Source organism: Oncorhynchus mykiss, chromosome 23, assembly GCF_013265735.2.
Source record: "Oncorhynchus mykiss isolate Arlee chromosome 23, USDA_OmykA_1.1, whole genome shotgun sequence".
Taxonomy (NCBI): Eukaryota; Metazoa; Chordata; class Actinopteri; order Salmoniformes; family Salmonidae; genus Oncorhynchus; species Oncorhynchus mykiss.
In genome coordinates, this window is record NC_048587.1 from 49,032,234 (window position 1) to 49,054,235 (window position 22,002).

General features: G+C 43.7%; 1 pseudogene; it reads right to left on the reverse strand.

The window, feature by feature from the left end:
- LOC110503135 overlaps nucleotides 1-22,002 on the reverse strand; it is a 172,971-nt pseudogene that overhangs the window by 66,956 nt on the left and 84,013 nt on the right.

Genomic DNA, 22,002 nt, shown 5'->3' on the forward strand with positions numbered 1-22,002 from the left:
TCCTACAGCATTTCCTTCCAGAAACCGCGAGAACGTTGTCCGGCTGCGGGGACCGCGCGAGGGGATTTATACTAACGTTACTATCTGTACTTACTGGTGGCACAGACGCTGTTTTATCCTTTCCTACACTGAAATTACCCTTGCCTAACGATTGCGTCTGAAGCTGGGCTTGTAGTACAGCTATCCTCGCCGTAAGGTGATCGTTCTCCTGTACATTATGAGTACAGCGACTGCAATTAGAAGGCATCATGTTAATGTTACTACTTAGCTTCGGCTGTTGGAGGTCCTGATGAACCATGTCCAGATAAAGCGTCCGGAGTGAAAAAGTTGAGGGAAAAAACAAAAATATAAACGGTAATTAAAAAGTAAAAACCGTGAAGTTGTCAGGTAGCAAAGTAAGGTTGGCAACAAAACGCACAGCAACACGTAAACAAGTCTGCAAGTTGTGACAGGAAATGGCGAACTACCTCGTACCACAGTACCAGTACTCTACAGCCTTGTTATTGTTATTGTGTTACTATTTCCTTTTTAATTGTATTTTTTTGTTATTTTCAAAAGAAAAAAATCGTACTTTTTAACTCTGCATTGTTGGGAAAGGGCTCATAAGTAAACGTTTCATGGGAAAGTCTACACCTGTTGTGATGAATACATTTAGATTTGATCTAGCTAGCCATGTGCTTTTTATTTTATTTTTAGCTGATATGGGAATGTATACACAAGCAGCATATCAAACTGGGAAAATGTTTTATGTTACACCAGCAAGTATAATATTATTTGCCAGAGATGTGGGAAGCTAAAAAGGCTAGCTAGCTTGCTACATTTTTATCCAGGGTGAAACCATCTAGCTAGGCTGCCAGCTAGCTACTACAAGCAAGGGAAGGCGACTCTTCCTTGCTTTCACAAAATGAAAAGACAAACATTTTAAAACATTGCTATCATGTTAACAAAAGGTTTCCGCTAATCCAAAAATCCCACTACACCCACGTGCACACACTCACGTAGATCGATGGAGTGAAGCTTGTAGTAACCTTAAAACTTCTTGCTCCTACCTGAGACGCAGATGTCTCATCTAGACACCTGGAAATGCAAATGCGCTACGCTACATGCTAAATGTACTCTTTAAAACTCAAACGTTCATTAAAACACACATGCAGGGTATTGAATTAAAGCTACACTCGTTGTGAATCTAGCCAACAAGTCAGATTTTTAAAATGCTTTTCGGCGAAAGCATGAGAAGCTATTATCTGATAGCATGCAACACCCCAATATACCTGAAGGGGACGTAAACAAAATAATTAGCGTAGCCGGCGCTACACAAAACGCAGAAATAAAATTTAAAACATTCATTACCTTTGATGATATTCTTTGTTGGCACTCCTATATGTTCCATAAACATCACAATTGGGTCTTTTTCCCGATTAAATCCGTCCATGTATGCCCAAAATATCCATTTGTATAGCCTGTCTGGTTCAGGAAAAAAGCTCCCTTCCAACACGCAACGTCATTTTTTAAAATTATATAAGTTGCCTATATTCTTTCCCAACTTTAGGTATTTGTAAACGTTAATAAGCGATCAAATTGATCACTGGGCGATCTGTATTCAATAGCAGCTACTCAAGAAAACGATGTCCTTTGTCTCTCTTCCAAAATCGATTGCTGTATGCTGGACGAAATGAAGGATCTATTTGTCATTACACAAAGGATTTTTGTCAATGAAAATGACGTTTTTGGCGACATCGTGTGGAAGTTGTAGGAACTGCAAGCTCCCTGCTATATATTTTTGCTTGCAATAAACAATTCAGAGACTGGCGGATTAATACTTTTCTGTGGTTTTTGTGACCAGGTTTTTCTTGGGATTTCGCTTGCTGTTCACGTTCTGTTATAGTCACAGACATTATTTAACCAGTTTTAGAAACTTCAGAGTGTTTTCTATCCACACATACTAATCATGTGCATATACTATATTCCTGGCATGAGTAGCAGGACGCTGAAATGTTGCGCGAGTTTTAACAGAATGTTCGAAAAAGTAGGGGGTAGACTGAAGAATTAAGTGGCAGATTAAAGATGAAAGGAGGAAGAAGGAGAGGAAGTTGAGATCAGGCGATGAAGGATGTCATATTTTGGAGGGGGTGAGGAGGAGGGGTGTTAGATTGTCTAAAGGAATGTTAACGCTGTGATTCATCTCTCCTCTACCTCTCAGGGCTAACCTTCATTAATATTTCACTGTCCGTTTTTAAAACATCCCGTCGTGCACCTGAATCCCGCGGAGAAACACTAAATTATTCAGCATCGCTGAGATAAAGGCTTCCATCCATTTAAAAGGTGCTTTGCTGCTTTTTTTATTTTACAGAAAGACACTCAACCTTTTACCCTTCACTTATCACAGGGCGAGGAGGCATGAGGAGGGGGGAAAGGCCTCACCCATTCACTCCCCAAATACCAAACGCCAAAAGACATTAAAAAACCTCTCCTTGATGTCTCTCCACTCATGTAATAGGTAAAGGGAACGCTGGATCAAAAAAAGGTTGAGGAAGCCTGATTTAATAACTAACAAAGCCATATTTCTATTCCATTAAGCACTTGACTTGGGATTGACTAACTAGCCTTAATATGGTGTGTTTCCACTCAGAGTGCTACAGACAGATTCTGAGATCAGACAGATACTAACTGGCATCCAAACTTACTTAGGTGGTGTGCTGTTAATTAGGCCTTACAACTGCTCTCTCGACTCTTTGCTCTCCCTTCTCTCACACTCTCTATTCCCTCTCTCTTCATTCCCTACTTCTCCTCCTCCCTCCTTCTCTCCCATTTCCCACTCTACCGGCTGGATGAGGGGTGTTTGACGTAGCCAACTACTCTTTGAAGCTCACGCCACTTTAAATAATACTTAATTAACGGAAAGCAAATTAGTCACCTACTTTAATTTGCAGCTCTGTTCCTGCACTGCAGATGCGTTTGATATGAACTTAATAATCATTCCTTCCATAAATCATTTGAAAAGGCTCACTGGAGAGAGGGGAAGAGGGGGAAGCCAATAAATGAGAGGAGAGGAATAGGAATGGTTAATTTGATAAATCCAAAGTGCTAGAGAGACCACTCTGGCACTGATTGCTGCTAATCTATCTTTATTAGGCTGACATGGCGGCACTCTTATGCGCACACACACCCCTTTCCCCTCAGTCACGGACACAGACACACATGGACAGATACATATGGGGGAAAAAAATCACATTTAAGAGTGATGAGGAGGGGAGGGCTGATTGCTTGTGGTACAGGAAGGTCCACAGCTTGCCCGTCCCTGGTACAAAAAAGTTGAGAAAGTTGAGAAACACTATATACGGAAGAGTGCTTTGGTCCTCCTCGTTTTGTTTTGTTAATTAACCAATGAACCCCTTTGCCAAAGACTACCAGTCTACAAAGATCTATTATTGTGTACCCTAGCAACACTTACCTTCCTTTTTATACTGTAGATTTCTAATTCTAATGGGGTGTGCTGTAGACAGATGGGCTTATTCTATGGACGTGAGGTGACCACAGGCATAGAATTATATATTAGAACTTAATTCAATAGGATCTCTGTGGGTACAGGTGTGTTGTGGGTGGTCACAGGTATGTTGTAGTAGACAGATTGACGTACCTGGCTGATGAGGTTGAGCAGGGGTTTGCCCTATGACCCCACCAGGAAGTTCAGGAGCTGTGGTATCCATGCCAACCACTGAATGGGCGGCACCCCGATGCAGTACTTGTCCACAGCATCCGCCAGGGTGTTCTTGTCATGGAAACTCAGCAGCCACAGCACCTGGGGATGGAGGGATGAAAAAGGGCAGGAGAGAGAGATAGAGAGGGGGGGTGAGAATAGTGACACCGTTAGAGGGAGGTTGTCATCAACATTTCAATGGTAACTAAAGGGCTTAATTGCCTGTAGTATCATCACCGGACCATCTCTGCAGCTAAGATCAGTGGCACACATGAACAGTGAAAGGGAGAGGGGGAGGTTGCTTTCTTGGCAAGCTCTAGCCACTTTGAGAAGGGGAGTAGAGAGAGGGGTCACTGAGTAGGTGAACTCCCTCCTGGGGGGGACTGTTGATGTAAACATACCCCCCCCCAGCCCCTCCACCCTCCTGGCCCTCTACCCCTTTCAACCAGCCAGACAGGCCACACAGCTGAGCCCTAGGGGCCCTGGCCAAAAACAGTTAACTACATAGGGAATAGGGTGCCATTTGGGACACAACGCAGTTACCATGCCCCAGCCAGCCATCTCATCTCTTCATACAATACCAAGGGCAACAGACCCCCCTATCTTTGTGTGTGAGTGCATCGTTTAATGTTCATCCCCAGAAACGCCAACCCATAGGAAATGGAATGGCCTGTGATTATTTCTGTGAAAGGTGATTACAGTATTTGTGTGATGGACAATATAACAGCACATACTGGAGAGGGAGAGACTGTTGTCCTGTTAGTCTTTCAATTTTAATACAGGCCATCTTCATCTTAATGACAGCCTATTGCCCATTTAGTGCATTACATGCTATTGTCCAGTCCACCATCACCCAAGGAAGATCAACTACGTTATCTTATCTGGACATACACTACATGACCAAAAGTTTGTGGACACCTGCTCGTCAAATGTCTCATTCTAAAATCATGGTCATTAATATGGAGTTGGTCTCCCCTTTGCTGCTTATAACAGCCTCCAGTCTTCTGGGAAGGATTTCCACTAGATGTTGGAACATTGATTCGGAGACTTGCTACCATTCAGCCACAAGAGCATTAGTGTGGTCGGGCACTGATGTTGGGCAATGAACCTCGCTTTGTGCACGGGGGCATTGTTATGATGAAATAGGAAAGGGCCTTCCCCCAAACTGTTGCCACAAATTTGGAAGCACCGAAACGTCTAGCATGTCATTGTATGCTGTAGCGTTAACATGTCCCTTCACTGGAACTAAGGGGCCTAGCCCAAACCATGAAAAACAGCCCCAGACCATTATTCCTCCTCCACCAAACTTTGCAGTTGGCATTATGCATTGGGGTAGGTAGCGTTCTCCTGGCATCCGCTAAACCCAGATTCACTGCCAGATGGGGAAGCATGATTCATCACTCCAGAGAACATGTTTCCACTGCTCCAGAGCCCAATGGCGGCGAGCTTTACACCAGACGACGCTTGGCATTGCATATGATGTTCTTAGGCTTGTGTGTGGCTGCTCGGCCCGTTCTGTGAGCTTGGTTGGCCTACCACTCAGCCGTTGTAGATCCTAGACGTTTCCACTTCAGAATAACAGAATTTACAGCTGATGAACTGACTTGTTGGAAAGGTGGCATCCTATGACAGTGCCTGGTTGAAAGTCACTGAGCTCTTTAGTAAGGCTTTTCTACTGCCAATGTTTGACTATAGAGATTGCATGGATGTGTGATTGATTTTATACACCTGTCAGCAACAGGTGTGGGTGGAATAGCCAAATCCACTTATTTGAAGGGGTATCCATATACTTTTGTATACATAATGTATTTCTGAGAACAGTGATCTAACACCAGCGTATATAATCCATCTTCAATAGCTTTTGCTGTAGGACTATTGGCTACAACTGTCCATTACTCTTTCTGGCACCACAGAGGAGGCTGGGCGGCGTGGTCTGGTCTGGTTGTTAGTGAGGGACAGTCTGAGCTGAGGCTGTGCGGTGTGGTCTGGTATTGTTGTTAGTTTGGGTCAGTCTAAGCGAAGCATGAGATTAAAGGAGACTATGGCAGTGATTGGGGGTGAAGAATAGATGGTCTTTCTTTGACATGGATGCTCCACTCGGTGGAACAGAAAAAGAAAGTGCTTCCACTAAATACTCCATTTGGAGTTATCTTGGAGAACCTAGTCTAAATAAAGGCTGATGAACACAACTCCTACATGCCGAGAACCATTTGTGGGAGTTAAACTTCACAAGAAGTCTTCCTGTTCATCTGTGTGTGAGTCCTTCACAGGTAAAGCTGCAAGGCAAGCTTCAACGCCATTACAACTCTCCTTCCGTGGCCTTCAACTGCTCTTAAATGCAAGTCAAATAAAATGCATGATATTCAACCGATCACTGCCCGCACCTGCCCGCCCGTCCAGCATCACTAATCTGGACGGTTCTGACTTAGAATATGTGGACAACTATAAATACCTAGGTGTCTGGCAAGACTGTAAACTCTCCTTCCAGACTCACATTAAGCATCTCCAATCCAAAGTTTAATTTAAATCTAGAATCGACTTCCTATTTCGCAAACAAAGCCTCCTTCACTCATGCTGCCGAACTTACCCTCGTAAAACTGACTATCCTACCAATCCTTGACTTTGGCGATGTCATTTACAAATTAGCTTCCAACACTCTACTCAGCAAACTGGATGCAGTCTATCACAGTACCATCTGTTTTGTCACCAAAACCCCATATACTACCCACCCCTGCGACCTGTATGCTCTCGTTGGCTGGTCCTCGCTACATATTCGTCGCCAAACCCACTGGCTCCAGGTCATCTCTAAGTCTTTGCTAGGTATAGCTCTGCCTTATCTCAGCTCACTGGTCACCATAGCAGCACCCACCCGTAGCACGTGCTCCGGTATATTTCACTGGACATCCCCAAAGCCAACATCTACTTTGACAGCCTTTCCTTCCAGTTCTCTGCTGCCAATGACTGGAACGAATTGCAAAAATAATTGAAGTTGGAGACTATATCTTATTAACCCTTACTAACTTAAAGCGTTAGCTGTCAGAGCAGCTTACCGATCGCTTCAGCTGTACACAGCCCATCTGTAAATAACCCATCCAACCAACTACCTTCCTCATCCCCATATTTGTTTTTCTGCTCTTTTGCACACTAGTATATCTACTTGCACATCCTCATCTGCACATACATCACTCGTGTTATCTGCTAAATTGTAATTACTTCGCCACTATTGGCCTATTTATTGCCTTACTTCATTTGCACACACTGTATACAGATTGTTCTATTGTGATATTGACTGTACGTTTGCTTATCCCATGTGTAACTCTGTTGTTGTTTTAGTCCCACTGCTTTGCTTTATCTTGACCAGGTCACAGTTGTAAATGAGAACTTGTTCTCAACTGGCCTACCTGGTTAAATAAAGGTGAAATTTTAAAAAAATCAAAACAGAAACACACCGTTTGTTACCCATAATATTAGCAGTTGCATAGCCAAATGTTGGCTAGAGCTCTGTCCTTCATAGAAGCTGCAAGGTTACCAGTAGCTGTGTCTCATATATGGTAGAAGCTGGAAGGTTACCAGTAGCTGTGCCTCATGAGGTAGAAGCTGCAAGGTTACCAGTAGCTGTGTCTCATATATGGTAGAAGCTGGAAGGTTACCAGTACCTGTGCCTCATGAGGTAGAAGCTGCAAGGTTAGCAGTAGCTGTGCCTCATGAGGTAGGAGCTGCAAGATTATCAGTAGCTGTGCCTCATGAGGTAGAAGCTGCAAGGTTATCAGTAGCTGTGCCTCATGAGGTAGAAGCTGCAAGGTTACCAGTAGCTGTGCCTCATGAGGTAGAAGCTGCAAGGTTACCAGTAGCTGTGCCTCATATGATGTAGAAGCTGCAATATTACCAGTAGCTGTGTCATATGAGGTAGAAGCTGGAAGGTTACCTGTAGCTGTGCTTCAAATGATGTAGAAGCTGGAAGGATACCTGTAGCTGTGACATATGAGGTAGAAGCTGGAAGGTTACCAGTAGCATTGCCTCATATGAGGTAGAAGCTGGAAGGTTACCAGTAGCTGTGCCTCGTGTGAGGTAGAAGCTGAAAGGTTACCTGTAGCTCAATCAATCAATCAATGAAATGTATTTATAAAGCCATTTTCAGATCAGCCGATGTCACAAAGCGCTAAACAGAAACCCAGCCTAAAACCCCAAACAGCAAGCAATGCAGATGTTGAAGCACGGTGACTAGGAAAAACTCCCTAGAAAGGCTGGAACCTAGGAAGAAACCTAGAGAGGAACCAGGCTCTGAGGGGTGGACAGTCCTCTTCTGGCTGTGCCGGGTGGAAATTATAACAGTACATGGCCAAGATGTTCAAATGTTCATAGATGAGCAGCAGGGTCAAATAAAAATAATAATAATCACAATGGTTGCAGAGTGTGCAACAGGTCAGCACCACAAAAGTAAATGTCAGTTGGCTTTTCATAGCCGAGCATTCAGAGATAGAGACAGCAGGTGCGGTAGAGAGAGAGTCGAAAATAGCAATTTCGGGACATGGTAGGACATCCGGTGAACAGGTCAGGGTTCCATAGCCACAGGCAGAACAGTTGAAACTGGAGCAGCAGCATGACCAGGTGGACTGGGGACAGCAAGGAGTCATCAGGCCAGGTAGTCCTGAGGCAAGGTCCTAAGGCTCAGGTCCTCCGAGAGGGAATGGAGAGGGATTTAGAGGGAGCATACTTAAATTCACACAGGACACCGGATAAGACAGGAAAAACACTCCAGATATAACAGACTGACCCTAGCCCTCTGACACACAAACTATTGCAGCATAAATACTGGAGTCTGAAAAGGATGGGTCAGGAGACACTGTGGCCACATCCAATGATACCCCCGGACAGGACCGAACAGGCAGGATATAACCCCACCCACTTTGCCAAAGCACAGCCCCCACAACGCTAGAGGGATATCTTCAAACCGCCAACTTACTACCCTGAGACAAGACTGAGTATAGCCCACAAAGATCTCCCCCACGGCACAAACCCGAGGGGGGCGCCAACCCAGACAGGAAGATCACGTCAGTGACTCAATCCACTCAAGTGACGTACCCATCCTAGCGACGGCATGGAAGAACACCAGTAAGCCAGCAACTCAGCCACCATAATAGGGTTAGAGGCAGAGAATCCCAGTGGAGAGAGGGGAACCGGCCAGGCAGAGACAGCAAAGCGGTTCGTCGCTCCAGTGCCTTTCCGTTCACCTTCACACCCCTTGGCCAGACTACACACAATCATAGGACCTACTGAAGAGATGAGTTTTCAATAAAGATTTAAAAGTTGAGACAGAGTCTGCATCTCTCATATGGATAGGCAGACCATTCCATAAAAATGGAGCTCTATAGAAGAAAGCCCTGCTTCCAGCTGTTTGCTTAGAAATTCTAGGGACAATAAGGAAGCTTGCGTCTTGTGACCATAGTGTACGTGTAGGTATATACGGCAGGACCAAAATCAGAGAGATAGATAGGAGCAAGCCCATGTAATGCTTTGTAGGTTAGCAGTAAAACCTTGAAATCAGCCCTATCTTATCCATCAGTGTAGAGAGCACTGGAGTCATATGATCACATTTTGGGGTTCTACTAAAAGTTCTAGATGCCGTGTTTAGCAATAACTGAAGTCTATTTAGTGCTTTATCCGGGTAGCCGGAAAGTAGAGCATTGTAGTTGTTTAATCTAGAAGTGACAAAAGCATGGATTAGCTTTTCTGCATCGTTTATGGACAGAAAGTTTCTGATTTTTGCAATGATATGAAGATGGAAAAAAGCTGTCCTTGAAATAGTCTTGATCTGTTTGCCAAAAGAGAGATCAGGGTCCATAGTAACACCGAGGACCTTCACAGTTTCATTTGAGATGACTGTACAACAATCAAGATTAATTGTCAGATCCAACAGAAGATCTCTTTGTTTCTTGGGACCTAGAACTAGCATTTCTGTTTTGTCCAAGTTTAAATGTAAAACATTTGCCGCCATCCACTTCCTTATGTCTGAAACACAGGCTTCTATTGATGGCAATTTTGGGGCTTCACCATGTTTCATTGAAATGTACAGCTGTGTATCGTCCTTATAGCAGTAAAAGTTAACATAATGTTTTCGAATGACATCACCAAGAGGTAAAATATATAGAGAAAACAAACAGTGGTCCTTAAACAGAACCTTGAGGAACACCGAAACTTACAGATGATATGTCAGAGGACAAACCATCCACAGAGACAAACTGATATCTTTCCAACAGATAAGATCTAAACCAGGCCAGAACTTGTCCGTGTAGACCAATTTGGGTTTCCAATCTTTCCAAAAGAATGTGGTGATCGATGGTGTCGAAAGCAGCACTAAGGTCTAGGAGCACAGATGCAGAGCCTTGGTCTGACACCATTAAAAGGAAATGTATCGCCTTCACGAGTGCAGTCTCAGTACTATGAATGGGTCAAAAACAGACTGAAGCATTTTGTATACATTGTTTGTATACGAAAGGCAGTGAGTGCGCAACAGCTTTTTCTAAAATGTTTGAGAGGAATGAAAGATTCGATATAGGCTGATAGTTTTTTTTCTTTTCTGACTTTTTCAAGAGAGGCTTAATTACTGCAACTTTTAGTGAGTTTGGTACACATCCGGTGGATAGGCAGCCGTTTATTATGTTCAACATAGGCTGGCAGGCTGGCTAACAGCCTGCTGCCTGGCCTGCACCCTATCTCATTGTGGAGCTGGAGGAGTTATAGCCTTGTCTATGTTCATAGATAAGATGATAGCAGCCCTCCAGCTTGGATGGAGTATGTCACTCCTCAGCAGGCCAGGCTTGGTCCTGTTTGTGGGTGAGTCCCAGAAAGAGGGCCAATTATCTACAAATTCTATCTTTTGGAAGGGACAGAAAACAGTTTTCAACCAGCGATTGAGTTGTTTAACTCTGCTGTAGAGCTCATCACTCCCCCTAACTGGAAGGGGCCAGCGACAATTACCCGATGCCGACACATCTTTCTAGCCGATTTATACGCTTAAGCTATGTTGCACTTGGTGACCTCTGACAGTAGCTGTACCTCAAAAAGCTGGAAGGTTACCAGTAGCTGTGCATCATGAGGTATAAACTGGAATATTACCAGTAGCTGTGCCTAATATAGGGATATTACTCTAGCTCATCTGTGTTTGCTTGGATCACACAAGCAGTAGTGGGGAGAACTAAGTCAGGTACTTACGTGACTTGCTCTCGTTCTGGTGTCGGCAGGCATGCAGGTAGCAGGTGAGGAAGGACACACACGTGCAGCTGGTGCTCCTTAATGAAGATGTTCTCCAGGTCGTCGTCCCACATGGCCCAGGCCTTCACTAAGACATCATGCATCTGGACCACCACCGATAACACCTTGTTAGCCTCCTCTGACCTGAAGGAGAGGGGGAGTAATGAAGAGAGTGAGAGGGAAGGGGGATATGGAGAGGAAGGAGAGGGAGATGGAGACGGAGAAGGGAGGATAGAGGAGTGGGGAGAAAGGGGGAATGGCAAGAGAAGGAGAAAGAGGGGAGGGGATATGGAGAGGAAGGAGAGGGAGATGGAGACGGAGAAGGGAGGATAGAGGAGTGGGGAGGAAGGGGGAATGGCAAGAGAAGGAGAAAGAGGGGAGGGGACTATGGAGAGGAAGGAGAGGGAGATGGAGACAGAGAAGGGAGGATAGAGGAGTGGGGAGGAAGGGGGAATGGCAAGAGAAGGAGAAAGAGGGGAGGGGACTATGGAGAGGAAGGAAAGGGAGATGGAGACGGAGAAGGGAGGATAGAGGAGTGGGGAGGAAGGGGGAATGGCAAGAGAAGGAGAAAGAGGGGAGGGGACTATGGAGAGGAAGGAGAGGGAGATGGAGACGGAGAAGGGAGGATAGAGGAGTGGGGAGAAAGGGGGAATGGCAAGAGAAGGAGAAAGAGGGGAGGGGACTATGGAGAGGAATGGGGAGAGGGAGAGGAAGCAAGAGAAGGAAAAATAGATCTGGGAGTATGTTGAGAGAGAGAGAAGGGGGATTCATCTTCCCCTCTTCATCTACAAGGCTCTCCTCCCACCGTTAGCACTTACTGTAGCATGACTTCTGTGAATGTCTTAATGTAGCATGACTTCTGTGCAGGTCTTAATGTATCATGACTTGTATGCCAGTGAAGGTCAGGAGCTTTTACTGTGGTAAAGTACGTCAAAGTCAGTCTCACGTTATCACAGAGAGCTGATCAATGAGCTTTAATAGCACAGTGACATTGCAGCTTAACAGCATCACAACATTTCATCAACATGTCACAAAGCAGGTTATGGCTCTGTATACTGGATCTGAGAATAAGCTTAAACGCAGAAGAGGCTACAGCTTAGAGAGAAACCAATGCAGATAAACTTGGGAATCCTTGAGGATTCCTTATCCTGCTTCCAAAATCTAGAACTCACAGCTCAAGTGTTCCTTTTATAGGTTAAACATTAAGCAGACACACACATAAAGAGACACCTACGTTTGACTGTTGTGCTATGCAGACTGTGAAAAATATGTTCAACCATCAGTCACTTTCGAAGCATCCTCCTCCCCTGTAAGCCATAAACCAAAATAATTGTACACCCCATTTGGGACGTGATTAAGGAATAATGGGAAGGCACCCCATAAAAAATAAACATGTCCCTCAGTCAAAATAAAGCCACTTGTCTGTCAACAGAACAAAAGCTCAACAGGGCTTAGTCAAACAACCCCATCATTTTGGGAGAAGTTTCACACATCAAACCGTGAGGAGTAAACACACCTAGTGTAAAATGGCTCCCAGGCCAATCAATTATAATGTGTTATTATAAAAACCTATTTGGCATTGAGATAAAGGAACGTGGAGGCTGATTGCTGTGGGAGTCTGAGCCAGGCCCCTACAGTCACATTGGCCGTGTTAAAGCACAAACAGTTTCTCCTCAGCGGGAGCAGAGCGGGTAGAGGGGGGGCGAGGAGAGGAGTGGGAGAAGAGGGGAGCGGAGAGAGGCGAGAGGAGAGAGGCGCTAGAGAGGAGAGTGAAGAGAGGGAATGGGATGAGGGGAGAGGGGAGCGGGCTGAGGAGGGAGTAGAGTGGAGCGGGGAGAAACGCCCAGCCATGTGTCAAGTCACACACACACACCACCTAACTTTATGCCCCAAACCTCTTCCCCAGGTCTGAACCATGCTGTTCATACTCCCGCAGAGTGAGAGTGTGTTGTGGTGTGTGTGTGTGTGTGTGTGTGTGTGTGTGTGTGTGTGTGTGTGTGTGTGTGTGTGTTCTTAATGACTGCATTAGGGCCCTACTGCTGAGGCTAGGCTAATTTCTGCTGATTCCAGTAAATTGCCAGTGAGTTAATTATTCGGGCGCAGATATTTAATAGCCATCCCCAAATTGTCTTTCACCCTGTGGGGCACCACCATCATGTCAGGGCTGATGAGATGAGTTGGTGCTGAGAGGTGAGGGGGAAGCAGTGGGTGTGTGTGCGTGAAAGAGAGATTGGAGTAGGGTACAGAGGGTTGTGTGTGTGCTACATGTTTTTTTGTGTATGTGTGATTCTGTCTGTCTGTCTGTCTGTCTGTCTGTCTGTCTGTCTGTCTGTCTGTCTGTCTGTCTGTCTGTCTGTCTGTCTGTCTGTCTGTCTGTCTGTCTGTCTGTCTGTCTGTCTGTCTGTCTGTCTGTCTGTCTGTCTGTCTGTCTGTCTGTCTGTCTGTCTGTCTGTCTGTCTGTCTGCCTGTCTGCCTGTCTGCCTGTCTGCCTGTCTGCCTGTCTGCCTGTCTGCCTGTCTGCCTGTCTGCCTGTCTGCCTGCTCTAAAGACACCCTGTAGACACAGGCGCGTGTTGATGACACGATTAGAAATAAGTGTCTGAGATTATGAATGGAGCCGATAACCAAGTCAACCTGAAGAGTGAGCCTGTCACCAAGTCAACACGAAGAGTGAGCCTGTCCCCAAGTCAACCCAAAGAGTGAGCCTGTCACCAAGTCAACCTTAAGAGTGAGCCTGTCACCAAGTCAACCCGAAGCGTGAGCCTGTCACCAAGTCAACCCGAAGAGTGAGCCTGTCACCAAATCAACCCGAAGAGTGAGCCTGTCACCAAGTCAACCTGAAGAGTGAGCCTGTCACCAAGTCAACCTGAAGAGTGAGCCTGTCCCCAAGTCAACCTGAAGAGTGAGCCTGTCCCCCAAGTCAACCTGAAGAGTGAGCCTGTCCCCCAAGTCAACCTGAAGAGTGAGCCTGTCCCCAAGTCAACCCGAAGAGTGAGCCTGTCCCCCAAGTCAACCCGAAGAGTGAGCCTGTCCCCAAGTCAACCCGAAGAGTGGGCCTGTCACCAAGTCAACACGAAGAGTGAGCCTGTCACCAAGTCAACCCGAAGAGTGAGCCTGTCCCCAAGTCAACCCGAAGAGTGAGCCTGTCCCCAAGTCAACCCGAAGAGTGAGCCTGTCCCCAAGTCAACCCGAAGAGTGAGCCTGTCCCCAAGTCAACCCGAAGAGTGGGCCTGTCACCAAGTCAACACGAAGAGTGAGCCTGTCACCAAGTCAACACGAAGAGTGAGCCTATGACCAAGTCAACACGAAGAGTGAGCCTGTCACCAAGTCAACCCGAAGAGTGAGCCTGTCCCCAAGTCAACCCGAAGAGTGAGCCTGTCACCAAGTCAACCCGAAGAGTGAGCCTGTCACCAAGTCAACCCGAAGAGTGAGCCTGTCCCCAAGTCAACCTGAAGAGTGAGCCTGTCCCCAAGTCAACCTGAAGAGTGAGCCTGTCACCAAGTCAACCTGAAGAGTGAGCCTGTCACCAAGCCAACCTGAAGAGTGAGCCTGTCACCAAGCCAACCTGAAGAGTGAGCCTGTCACCAAGGCAACATGAAGAGTGAGCCTGTCACCAAGTCAACCCGAAGAGTGAGTATAGATGAGCACACACTTGTTGATCTGGGCCAGGAACATGCCTTTGCGAGCTTATAACTCAGCTGTCGTCCCTTTGGTGAAGTACTTCAGGTTGGAGGTGGAGATGAAAACAACTGTTCACCAAAGATATTCAGCCTCTATTTAGAAAGGGGATATAATACAGGAGGTTGGTGGCACCTTAATTGGTTAGGACGGGCTCATGGTAATGAGTGGAATCAGTGAAATAGTATTAAATACATCAAACACAGGAAAATATTTGTAGATATACTGTAGGCCTGCTGTGAGCGATATGAGTCTCACTAGCTTTGAGTAATGTGCTGTTAAAAGTGTAGGTCTTATTTCTTTCTTTTTATTTGATCTTTTCTTGTACTACATTAAAACCTGTTAGGGATAGGGGGCAGCATTTTCACTTTGGATGAATTGCGTGCCCATAGTGAACTGCATCCTACTCTGTCCTAGATGCTAATATATGCATATTAGTATTACTATTGGATAGAAAACACTCTGAAGTTTCTAAAACTGTTTGAATTATGTCTGTGAGTAGAACAGAACTCATAGGGCAGGAAAACTTCCAAACAGTAAGTGGAAATTCTAGGGCTGGTCGAATTTCAAGTCAACGCCTATCCACATCCAAAGATATGGATCTGTTCGCATTTCCTACGCCTTCCACTAGATGTCAACAGTCAGTAGAACGTGGAATGAAGCCTCTAGTGTGATGCATGACCGGATGGGAGGAGAATGAGTCAGTGGACTGTCAGAATGCCAGTTCCTGGTAGCGCAAATTACTGTTGATCTCGCCTGCGTTCCATGACTCTGTAGACAAAAACGAATGCTCTGGTTGGAACGTTATTGGATATATATGAAAATAACATCCTAAAGATTTATTCTCTACTTAGTTTGACCAGTTTATTCGACCTGGAATATAACTTTTTGAAGTTTTCGTCCGAGTTCGCCTGGACCAGCGCCAGCTTTTGGACTTGTGAGCTAAACCTGCTAGCAAAAGCAGCTAATTGGACACTAGTAATGGACATTATGGAACAAAACAACGATTCATTGTGGAACTAGGACTCCTTGCACTGCATTCTGATGAAAGATCAAAGGTAAGGGAATATTTATGATGTAATTTCGTATTTCTGTTGACTCCAACATGGATTAGTGATTCATTTTATCTCTAATTCTGCTTTTGTGACTATCTTTGGCTGGGAAAAATGGCTGTGTTTTTTTGGATTTGGTGGTGATCTAACATAAATATATGTTGTGTTTTCGCTGTAAAACATTTTAAAAATCGGACACAATGGGTAGATTAACAATATGTTTATCTTTCATTTGCTGTATTGGACTTGTCAATGTGTGAAAGTTAAATATTTCCCAAAAATATTTTTGAATATCCCGCACTGCCTTTTCAGCGGAATGTTGGGGGGGGGGAAGTAAGGAACTTCACTGTTGGCCCTGGAGGCCTTTTCAAAACCTGTTTTCACAAGGGCTATTAGCAGAACAATAGTCACAATGTGGTCCCAAAAGCACCTCTCTCACATAGGGTCCAGCATATCTAATGATAATGATCGGGCTCGGGCCGATTCCGTTGTGAGTTATCTGGCCCAAATGTATTACTTGGGGCTCGGGCCGATTCCGGTGAGAGTTATCTGGCCCAAATGTATTACTCGAGGCTCGGACAGATTGTAGCTACTCTCTGGCAGATTACACGGGCTAATTTATATAATTAGCATTTCATTATTTATTTATTTTTCCATATTTTCTCATTGTTTCTGTGATCAAAAAAGAACATTTAAATTTAAATTCAATTCTTTAAGAGTCCTGTTTAAGTAGTATTTCAGTATTTGAATACTTTGTGCAAGGCAATTTACCAGCATTAAACACTTTGTGGATGGGCCTCCCGAGTGGCACAGATGCTGGTTCAATACCCGTGCTGACCGGGAGACCCATGAGGTAATGCACAATTGGCCCGGCGACGTCTGGGTTGGGGGAGCGTTTGGCCGGCCAGGTGGTGGGCTTTTGGTTTCTTCTGCAAAGGTTTCTAGGATGTGCTATCAGCAGGACAATAGACTTTTTCCTTTTTTTCAGATTACAACTCCTCACTTTCGGTTATTTGAAAATGAAATAATTTCCAAAAATATCGTTATTTTTTAAACAAGGACTTGAAAATGAGATCGGGAACTCTGCAAACAACGTTTGCTGTCCGAGAGTGAGAATGGTAAATTACTGTAATTAGTACATTTGTTCAATACATTGGAATACAAAATTAGCCATCCGTCCACCCATTATGGGCTATTAGCAGGACAATAGATGCTTGCCAAGAAGGAGGGTAGGGGGAGAATTGTAGCGTTACGGATGAATGTTTACAGTTGATGCCAAACAAGTTTGATCAGGTTTAAATCAGCAGGCCTACATGTAGAGGTGAAATAACTATTTTTGATATACTGTAGGAATACCATAAGTGTTGTAGGTCGTTAATATATTTATTTTGGTGTTACCGTTCCAGGGTTAGGACTGTAACCACCAGAGGACTTGAAGATGAGCCGGTGCTGAGAGGATCACCAAAACAAAAGTTATTTTAGTTTCTGTGCATTTTCCTTCAAAAAATAATATACAGCCCATCAATGTGTAGGCATGCTGTGTAATTAAATTGATAATGTGAATGTGTTTTTGCAGAGCATACAAATTTGCCGACAACCATCCATGGAGATCAGTGGACAAAGGGCTGGACAACGGGTCGCACCAAAAAAAAGCATGGTTCCACAGAAAACCAACCGGGGTGGATCCTGAGGCAAATGTGGCTTCTTCATCAACGTCTTTATGCAAGAGGCATCCCTAGTTCGGCGCCAGGCTGTATCACATCTGGCAGGGATTGGGAGTCCCATAGGGCGACACACAATCAGCCCAGCGTCATCTGGGTTTAGCCGGTGTAGGCAGTCATTGTAATTAAGAATTTGTTCATAACTGATGTGCCTAGTTAAATAAAGGTTAAATAATTTTATTTTTGCAATTTTGTAATGCGTTTTGTTTAGTAAATTATTTCGTAAATATGAATTCACATGTGTGTTGCCACTAAATAACAACTAACTATTTAAATCAATATTGTCAATATATGTATTATAATTTATTTTTTTATGATAATGGAAGGATGGTGAACAGGGAGTTAAAAAAAAGGAACCCAAAAAGGTTATTTGAGGAACCATTATGAGGAATGCTTCGAATAATATTTTTCAAGGGTTCCCCCACAGTTTCAGACTTGTCCGAGATGCTGGCCTTCTAGGAAGAGTTCCTCTGTCCAGTGTCTGTGTTTTTTTGCCCATCTTAATCTTTCCTTTTTATTGGCCAGTCTGAGAAATGGCTTTTTCTTTGCAACTCTGCCTATTTCGATCTTGCAACCTTTCGGTTACTAGTCCAACGCTCTAACCACTAGGCTACCTGCCGCCCCAAGAAGGCCAGCATGCCAGAGACGCCTCTTCACTTTTGACGTTGAGACTGGTGTTTTGCGGGTACTATTTAATGATGCTGCCAGTTGAGGACTTGTGAGGCGTCCGTTTCTCAAACTAGAGACTCTAATGTACTTGTCCTCTTTCTCAGTTGTGCACCGGGGTCTCCCACTCCTCTTTCTATTCTGGTGAGAGCCATTCTGCGCTATTCTGTGAAGGGAGTAGTACACAGCTTGAATGAGGTCTTCAGTTTCTTGGCAATTTCTCATGGAATAGCCTTCATTTCCCCCGAACAAGAATAGACTGACGAGTTTCAGAAGAAAGTTCTCTGTTTCTGGCCATTTTGAGCCTGTAATCAAACCCACAAATGCTGATGCTCCAGATACTCAACTAGTCTAAGGAAGGCCAGTTTTATTGCTTCTTTAACTTCTTATGGCTTGGGCGCAATATTTCGACGTCTGGATAAGAAGCGTGCACAAAGGAAACTGCCTGTTACTCAGGCCCAGAAGCTAGGATATGCATATTGGTAGATTTGGATAGAAAACACTCTAAAGTTTCCAAAACTGTTAAAATAATGTCTGAGTATAACAGAACTGATATGGCAGAGGAAAATCCATCCGGGAAGTGGAATGTCCAATTGAATGTCTATGCAGTGTCTAATGGGTTAGGACCCAGATTGCAGTTCCACTAGATGTCATCAGTCTTTAGACATTGTTTCAGGCTTGTTTTCTGAAAAATTAAGAAGAATGAGACCTTTTTGTCAGTGGACTGAGGAAGAATGCAGAGCTGGTTAGCGCACATGACCGATTCCTTTCTATTGAATACGCTATTGTCCGGTTGAAATATTATCGATTATTTCGACAATTGACAACCTGAGGATTAATTATAACCATCATTTGACATGTTTCGACAAACTTAACCGGTACTATTAGGATGTATTCGTCTGCATGTTTTGACTGCCTTGGAGCCAGTGGATTACTGAACAAAACGCGCCAACAAAACAGAGTTTTTGGGATTAAAAGAGGGACTTTATCGAGCAAAACGAACATCTATTGTGTAGCTGGGACTCTTGTGACTGCAACCATATGAAGATCTTCAAAGTTAAGTGATTAATTTTATTGCTATTTCTGACTTTTGTAATTCCTTTACTTGGTTGTAAATTTATTTTATTTTTTTCCTTTACTTACATTTACTTTTTTTTTTTTTTAATGACGGCCTAGGAACAGTGTGTTAACTAGGGGGGCAGAACGACAGATTTTTACCTTGTCAGCTCGGGGATAAATCTTGTGACCTTTCGGTTACAAGTCCAACGCTCTAACCACTAGGCTACCTGCCGCCCCAAGTTTATAATTTTAAAAGGCTAATTGATCATTAGAAAACACCTTTGCAATTATGTTAGCACAGTTAAAAACTGTTGTTCTGATTAACCTTTCTGGCGCAGGCGTTCCGCTAGCGACCCACCTCGACAACATCCTGTGAAATTGCAGAGTGCCAAATTCAAAATACAGAAATAGTAATCATAAACATTCATAAAAAATACAAGTGTTATACATCGGCTTAAAGGTTAACTTCTTGTTAATCCAGCCGCTTTATCAGATTTCAAAAAGGCTTTACGGCGAAAGAATACCATGCAATTATCTGAGGACAGCGACCCGCTTACGAGATGCTAGAATATGCATTTACTTGACAGCTTAGGATAGAAAACTCTAAAGTTTCCAAAACTGTAAAATATTGTCTGTGAGTATAACAGAACTGATATTGCAGGCGAAAGCCTGGGAAAAATCCAATCAGGAAGTGACTCTTATTTTGAAACCTCTGTGTTCCTATGCATCCCTATTGACCATTGAAAGGGATATCAACCAGATTCCTTTTTCTATGGGTTCCCTAAGGTGTCTACAGCCTTTAGACGTAGTTTCAGGCCTTTATTTTAAAGAATGAGCGTGAATGACCACATTACGTAATTGGTCAGGTGGGGGCTCTCAGAGTGATTCTTGCGCAAAAGAGAGAGGCAGCCATTGTTCCTCCCGGTCCTAGTGAAAAGCCAACTATCCCGGTTGATATATTATCGAATAGATATTTGAAAAACACCTTGAGGATTGATTATCAAAAACGTTTGCCATGTTTCTGTCGACATTATGGATATAATTTGGAATTTTTGTCTGCGTTGTCGTGACCTCTATTTCCGGTGGATTCCTGGGCATAACGCACCAAACTAACGGAGGTATTTGGATATAAAAATATCTTTATGGAACAAAAGGAACATTTGCTGTCTAACTGGGAGTCTCGTGAGTGAAAACATCCAAAGATCAAAGGTAAACGGTTAATTTGACTGCTTTTCTGATTTTCGTGACCAAGCTTCCTGATGCTAAGTGGAAATAATGCTATGCTAGGCTATCGATAAACTTACACATACGCTTGTATTGCTTTCGCTGTAAAGCATAATTTCAAAATCTGAGACGACAGGGTGATTAACAAAAGGCTAAGCTGTGTTTCAAAATATTTCACTTGTGATTTCATGAATATGAATATTTTCTAGTAATATTTTTTGACTGTTGCTCTATGCTATTCAGCGGTTGCTTATGACAATTCTCCCGGAACCGGGAGGGGTAGTCGCTAAGAGTTAAATAAAGAAGAAATAAAAACAATTAGCTAACACATTATGCGATTGGAAAACAGGAGTAATGGTTGTTGATAATGGGCCTCTGTACACCTACATAGATATTCCATAAAAAAATCAGTCGATTCCAGCTACAATAGTCACTTACAATATCTACACTGTATTTCTGATCAATTTGATGTTATATTAATGGACAAAAAAAATGTCCTTCTCTTTCAAAAACAGGTGTGACGTAGAAGTCCGTCACTGGCCGCGGGCAGCATTTGGTTCTTTAACGCACACACATATTCATCACTCCTCCCTGCGCCATTATACCATAAGTTAACAATGTGGGTCGACACACAAATTAACTTCTGTCTTGGTGCAGGCATTTCACACTTGTCAATGTTCATATTTGAGAGATACAATAATTATTATACTTATCAATGTTGTGGATGAGCGCATTGTTTGTTTGTTCTGTTCCTCTCGCTCCATCTCTGTAGCTTCCGGGTATGCTGGAAAAGGACCCAAGCTAAGGGAATTGGGTTGGCTTTATAGTGCCTGTCCCAAATGGCTCATTAATGCATATGGGCATATTGAAAGATATTGTCAGTAGTGATGTAATGTTGTAAATGTTATGTTGTGATATTGTTTAAAACCGTGTTGCAATGTATATCCTTTAGTATGTTTAGTTCATGGAAAATGTAGGTTTGTATTGTTAATTGATTAATTAATTAGGGTTAATTGTTCTGAGGGGAGGGGCTAGCCCTACAAAAGGAGCCTCTCTCCAGTCTCTAAGGAGGCATTTTTTGGATTGAGCTGTGGATGGGGCAGCATTGTTTCTAAGCTGTCCCATAAGGTAGACGTTGATGGCAGTACTGTTGTTTTTTGTTCCGGAATCACTTGTAAATAAACACCTTTGCACAGAAGAACTTTTGCGGCTCCGCCATCTTTTTATTTTGATAGAGGTTGGGTTGTCCAGTTTGGCCTTCTGGCCTACTCTACGTGACACAGGGAAGTGACAACTTTTGAACGGTAGTGTATATAAATATATACTGTACAGTTGAAGTTGAAAGTTTAGATATACCTTAGCCGACTACATTTAAACTCAGTTTTCCACAATTCCTGACATTTAATCCAAGTAAAAATGTGCTGTTTTAGGACAGTTAGGATCACCATTTTATGTTAAGAATGTGAAATGTCAGAATAATAGTAGAGAATTAATTATTTCAGCTTTTATTTATTTCAGTACATTCCCAGTGGGTCAGAAGTTTACATACACTCAATTAGTATTTGGTAGCATTGCCTTTAAATTGTTAAACTTGAGTCAAACTTTTCGGGTAGCCTTCCACAACCTTTCCACAATAACTTTGGTGAATTTTGGCC